Consider the following 6,000-nt stretch of genomic DNA (forward strand, 5'->3'; position numbering starts at 1 on the left):
TTCCCTGGGCTCTGCTCTTCCTCACAGCATTCGCAGGCCGAGAGAGGCGGAGGGCAGAGCCCAGTCCTCCCCACAAACCACCCAGAAATTCCAGGAATGAGGCCGTGGCGGGAAGATCCCCGGGGCGGGCAGGACATCCCGTTACCACCCCGGGCGCCCAGACAGGGGGCAGCCGTCTCGGCCTCCAGATCCCGTCCCTTCCTAAAGCAGGCAGCAGGCCCGGGGCCAGGCCCGAGGGAGGCGACAGGCTGGCCCCTCGCCTTGCCAGCCGTGCCCCAGCCTCCCCACAACCAAGACGCTGGCCGCCCACTGGGTCCGCTTTCCCGCGGCGGAATTCCAAGCAGGAGGAGCAGCACAACCCCTCACCGCTCACTTAACCTACTTTGTCAAAGCTAGAAAGAAACCAGACACATTCCAGACAAGCCGGGATGCTCCGTTAAGAGCAGCCCTCAGACGGCCCGGGGAGCCGTCCGAATCCTCCCAGCTCCCCTGCCTCCCTGGACACCAGGTCCCCAGCCAGCTCTGCAGAAGGACAGGGCACCTTGGAGCCACGGGAAGAAGAGGACCAGCTGGCCCGGGCTCAGGCCTGGATTCGAATTCAGTCCCAGGGCTGAGGGCCACCCAGAGGGCCTGTCACCGACACAGCAGGCTGGGCAGGGAGGAGGCACAGGTCACACACAAAAATGCTTCTCAGGCTGGGCGCCAGAGCCATTTGTCTGCCTTCTCCTCGGGGTGCACTCAGGGTGCCCCACGGGCTGAGTCAGGGACACAGCCTCTCCAAGATGGAAGTCCCAGGGCCAGCGCCAGGCAGCCTCGGGATCCTTTGAGTGGGTGCCCAGCAGCCACGCTGGGGTCAAGAGGCCTCCGGGAGACAGAGCTGCAGGCCAGGGGCTGGAGGGTACAGGCTGGAGAGGTCGCACCTGGGTGGGACCGGGAACGGGGTGCTGGGGCCCCCAGCAAATGGGTTGTGATGCTCATGATCCATTACTCGGGGCTCGGGGTTTCAGCCAGGAGGCAGCCTGTGCCCTGTGCCGGGACGGGGTGGGAAATGGTTTCCCTCGGCCGGGGCTGCGGGGAGGCCTGAGGGGCTTCACCGGCTGCCCCACTGCGTAGTCTCCTCCTTGAGAAAACTGTCCCAGGCACAGGGACAAAAAATCCCTCGCACACACTTCTGCACCACGGTAACCTCCGGCTGGCAGCACCGCCACCTGAACGGGCAGCCGTCCAGGCTGCTGGAAGAAGGATCAGGAGAGGCAGGCACAGCCCCAGGGGTGCGCGGATCCCTGCGGCTGCCCTCAGCACCCAGCAGAGATGGCCCTGCCTGGCCAGCCCAGGGGCTGCTGCCCCGAGCCAGCAGCCAGACGCGCCCTGGGCTGCCCACCTGGACGGTGCTCCGTCCTCCGGACAGGGCCCGGATCCCCTGGAAATATCTAGGAAGGAAAGACAGCCGGTGCCCGCCTCCCCACACATGAGGGCCAAGGTCCCGGGAAATGGCACTTTCCTGCAGGGCCGGGGCTCGGGGCAGCGGGAAGATGCAGCGAGGTTGGCTGTGCCCAGCCTCAGGCACTGGGTGCCGCCACGCTGCGGCTGCTCGGGGCCAGGCTTCCAAACAGCCGGATGGGCGGCCTGGTGCTTTGGTGCCAGGACGCAGCCGGGGCTCCCTCGAGTGCCACGCCTGCCTGCGTGGGACAGGAGGTGGCGCTTGCTGGGTCCCACCACGCCTGAGCGCCACCCGAAGTGCTGGATGCCTTGAGGAGCCCCCACCTCCCCCCCACGGTTCCGGCCCAGAAGGTTCCGGCCCCACGGTTCTGGGTGCGGGACTGAATGCCTGCGTCTCTCTTGGGGCCCGGGAGCTGCGGGGGTCTGGGAGCCACTCTGGGAGCCACCATTCTCCTTCTCACAGCCTCATCAGGATCTGGGGTCCCCAAACCCCAGCCCTTCACAACCCCCTCCCAGGTTTTACCACCCTCCTGCGTCGACCTGCTTTGCATTTTTACTTAAGTGGCTAGCTTTGGGGGGCTCCTAGACATTGACTTAGGGGTTTGTTTGTTAGGCTTTTGAGACAGGGTCTCGCTATGTGGCACATGCTGGCCTTGGACTTGGGGCAATCCTCCTGCCTCAGCCTCCCAGCTGCTGGGATTCCAGTGTGAGCCTTCCAAGACATTTACTTTAAAAAGATCGCCATCTGGCTCTGTCACTGGTGAAGAAACCTGGTCCCCTCTGCAGGGAAAGGAGACAGGAGTAAAACCAGGTGCAGGGGGCCCCGCGTGGCCCCCGCCTCCCAGCTGGACACCAGGGGGCCCCGGCCACCCACTTCCAAGGCCCTACCCACTCGGGGCCTTCCCGGGGCCCCACCAGCCCCTACCCCCTCCTCCTTCCCAGCCACCCGGTGCTGTCCGAGGCACCCTGGGTCTCCCCCAGGCTCTCCCGGCCCTGGCGGCTGAATCGGGCCCTTCCTCGCCATGAGCACCCAGGGCTGAGGCTCAGAGCAGGCGGGACCCTCCTCCTGCCCTCCGGACTCCCGTCCCCTGCTCTCTACATGGGACATCATTCAGAAATTGAGATTGAAAATGTGGGATTTCGTAATTTACCATTTTTTTTAAAGTTGCAAAACTCTCGGTCAGGCCGCTCCCCCTGATTCTGTGGTTTTGTGTAAGCTGACGCAGGGCTCAAAACAACCGGAGATAAATCGCCCTTGGCTGGACCACGATGTCCTCACCCTCGGGAACGTCGGCGAGAGTCCCCGCGGCCAAGAGCCGAGCCAGATACGGAGCAGAGCCACGTCCCACGCGGGATTCCCAGCCAGCCACTGCTGCCAGGCCAACGCCGGGCTCCCCGAGGCAGGGCGAGGGGCTGTGGCTCATCCCAGAGGGATGGGAGCCAACAAGAGAGTACAGGCCAGTCACCTCGGACCCAGAACTCCACTCCGCGGGACGAGCCCAAGAGGAGTGGGGCAGACGTCCACACAGCCTTGCACACGGGTGTTTGCAGCAGGCTGAGCCACAGTGGCTGAGGGGGAGGCAGCCACGCGGCCACTACAAAGCTATACAAGCAGCTGTGTTTTGGCTGCCCCGTGGAGTATTATTCAGCTATGAAAAGGAAGCGACGGTCTCATCCACACTACATACGTTCTCCTGTCCTGTGTATACCATTCTGTTCTGTTACAAGGTAGACCAGTCTTGGAAACGTGACACTGAGGGAAAGCACCAGACTGCCGGGGGTGGGGAGGCAATGCGACTGGCTGGTCCTGGGTTCAGGGTCCCCTTGTGAGGGGGGACTGGCATGATGGGAACGCTCTGGGACTGGGTGTGGGCGTGGTCACACGCCTGTTTCCAAGAGTTAAGTGGCACATTTTCATGCTCACACGAGTTTAGCACAACAGTATTTTGCAAGGAAAAGTGAAGAGGGTCCGGCCCCCTCCAGCCCAGCCTGCCCAGAACACAGCGTGCTCCGCTGGGGACTTCACCAGGCGCCTCGCATCCCCGGCACGACTGAACCCAACAAGCCGGAGACACCGCACAGTGAGATCACAGCCGCTGAGCCTCCTCCTCCTGACAGCCCTCGGCCCCGAGTGACGCCGGGAGCACATCTGGGACTCATCAAAAACCAGGGAGGCTGCGTAAGAAAAAAAAACAAAAACACCTCCTGACTGGAGCGCAGACAGGGAGGCACCTCTGGGGCAGAAGTGGGGCTGGGACAGGGAGGGCAGCGTCCAGCTTCCGAAGGCAGGGTCAGCAGGGGGCCGGCCCCGGACACACATCACACATCACCGCCACCTGGGTCCCCGACCGGTGGCTCTGGGTGTTAAGAGCCCCGTGCACCCTCTGCCCTCCGGCTCTCCCCAGCCAGGGGCAGCACTTCAGGGCCAGTGCTGACCCGAGCCCTGACCTGTTCCTTCCTAGGAAGCCCAGCAGGCACTTCCAGCTACCTGCCCCAGCACTGCACGCTGGGCACAGCCTGGGTCACCCTGAGCTTCGGGGTTCTCCTCCCCAGGGCCATCTCCAGAGCATCCCTCCTGAGCACGCTGGGCACAGGCACTCCACGAGCTCCAGGCAAGTCAGCTGGGCACCCTGGAAAGCCGAGACTGCCCTCACCGGCCCCCTTCCGGCAGGCAGCACCCAGCTGTTCCGCCTGAGCGCCTGTCCAGCCCGACAGCCCTGTTGGAAGCCAGCATCAGAGGTGGGGCATTGGCAGCAGGCAAACACTGGTCTCAGGAGAGGCAGGACCCACAGAGAGACCCACCTGGGTGACGATGCCATACACCAGCCAGGGTGCCTCGGGCGAGCACTCCCGTTTGCCGGGTCTCGGCTCTCCAGCTGCCCAGGTGTGCTGCAGGTGCGCTGTATGCCCAGCCTCGCACCTGCCACAGCTGCGACCCAGCCAGCACTGCCTGCCCCGCCCCAACATGCAGACAACCAGAGGTGGCAGAGCAGACACCAGATGCCTGCAGCACAGAGCCCAGGACAGACAATCGTCCTGCAGCACCATCAGACTCCAGACCCAGCGAGGGGCAGCCGGCTCCCCACACCCTCAGGGCAAGGAGTTTGCAGGCTCAGAGCGGAGTCCACACCTGGCCCTGGGTGCTGGGTGAGCTGGGCATTTACACGCCACCCTTCTATAGGCTTCTCTCTCTAGACCAGCCATGCATCCTTAGACTGAAAGGTGTCCAGGGACCAACTGGGTCCCCTGCCACTGTGTCCCCTGGCCAGCCCTGCATGGAGTCGCTCTGGTCTAGCTCTCCATCTGGGGCACAGACCCTGCAGCACCCAGAGCGTGCCCTCAGCCCCAGCCCAAGGCTTCCCACGCAGACGGCCATGCGATGCCCACTCTGGGTAAGGAGCCCCTGAAGTGTGTTCCCCGCACTGCAGGAACTGCCTGCCCTCCGCCCTCGAGCCTGTGCCCCTGAGCCTTAGTGGCAGCAGAGCTGGGTTCCAGCCCCCGGTCCTGCCCTGGACTCTCCATCTGGACGGGAAAAGTCACCTCGCCGGTCTGTTGCAAATGACACCGTAAAGAGGCGTGACCGATGTACAGAGCAGGAGGCACCTGCCTGTGACGTCCTGCCGCTCCCCCCGCGTGGGCCGAACTCGAGCCCTCCACATGGCCCATCAGCTTCCAGGAACACCGCCACTGAGGGCGCACGGGACCCCAATGGGCCGAGGAGAAGGGCAAGCAGCGTTCTCTGCGAGCACACTGTGCCAACAGCGACTGATGCCAGGCGGCCCAACAGCGTCCTGGCCCAGAGGCTTGGTCGCTGTGCCTCAGTTTCCTCATCTGTAATGCACAGGCCTCAAAGCAAGGCTTCTGCATGCTTCGACAGCCTTCCCCACCGTGCCCGCCACGCTCCACGCAGCGGCATCCCCTCCGGCCACTCGGCTCTGGGCATCAGGGTCAGCGGGTCGCAGATCGCGCTGCACGAGAGGCATCCACGCCACGCTTACCTCCGCGGGCTCCGATCACACCTCGCGGCGGCTCCCGCGTGGGACGGCGGAGTGGGGGCTTGGCGGCCTCCCGCGTGGAGCAGTCTGCGCAGGCAGCGCGGGCTCGGCCCGCCTGGCGAGTGGGCAACGCGAGCACACGAAGCTCCGACGCGCCGAGGGCTGCGAGTGGGCGCCGCGGGGCCGCGCACCGCCTCTTGTAGACCGAAGCCACGCCCCCGTGGGGAACGCCGGCGCTGATTGGGCCGTGCAGCCTCTGCCCCGCCATAGGCCACGCCCCGCCCGGGGCTCGGTGTGCGCGTGCGCAGTGGGCGCGGGGCGCCGAGTCCGGGCTGGGCTTCGCGCCGTGACCGTAAAAAATCGTTTTCATTGAGCGCCTTCCAGATCGCACCGTCTGCAACCCGCGTGGAGACTGTGGCTCGGGAAGCGACCTCCAGGACGACGGCAGATGAGCCGCCCGAGGAGCGCGGTTGGGGCGGGGCGGAGGCGTGGCCGCAGGGACACGCGTGTTCGCGTCCGCGGGGCCCGCAGCCGGAGTGAGCCCGCCGTGCAGCCGGGAGCTGGA

General features: G+C 65.2%; 1 protein-coding gene across 1 annotated transcript in view; it reads right to left on the bottom strand.

Moving 5' to 3' along the window:
• Window positions 1-5,612, bottom strand: part of Crispld2 (cysteine rich secretory protein LCCL domain containing 2) — a 36,674-nt gene extending 31,062 nt beyond the window's left edge. The window contains exon 1 of the mRNA XM_003460922.5: window positions 5,439-5,612. The gene's annotated coding sequence lies outside the window, so the exon portion shown is untranslated. The remainder of the gene's footprint in view (window positions 1-5,438) is intronic.
• Between the last annotated feature and the right edge of the window lie 388 nt (window positions 5,613-6,000).

Source organism: Cavia porcellus, unplaced genomic scaffold (assembly GCF_034190915.1).
Source record: "Cavia porcellus strain 051 isolate PalLab524CR breed Dunkin Hartley unplaced genomic scaffold, mCavPor4.1 scaffold_4, whole genome shotgun sequence".
Lineage (NCBI taxonomy): Eukaryota > Metazoa > Chordata > Mammalia > Rodentia > Caviidae > Cavia > Cavia porcellus.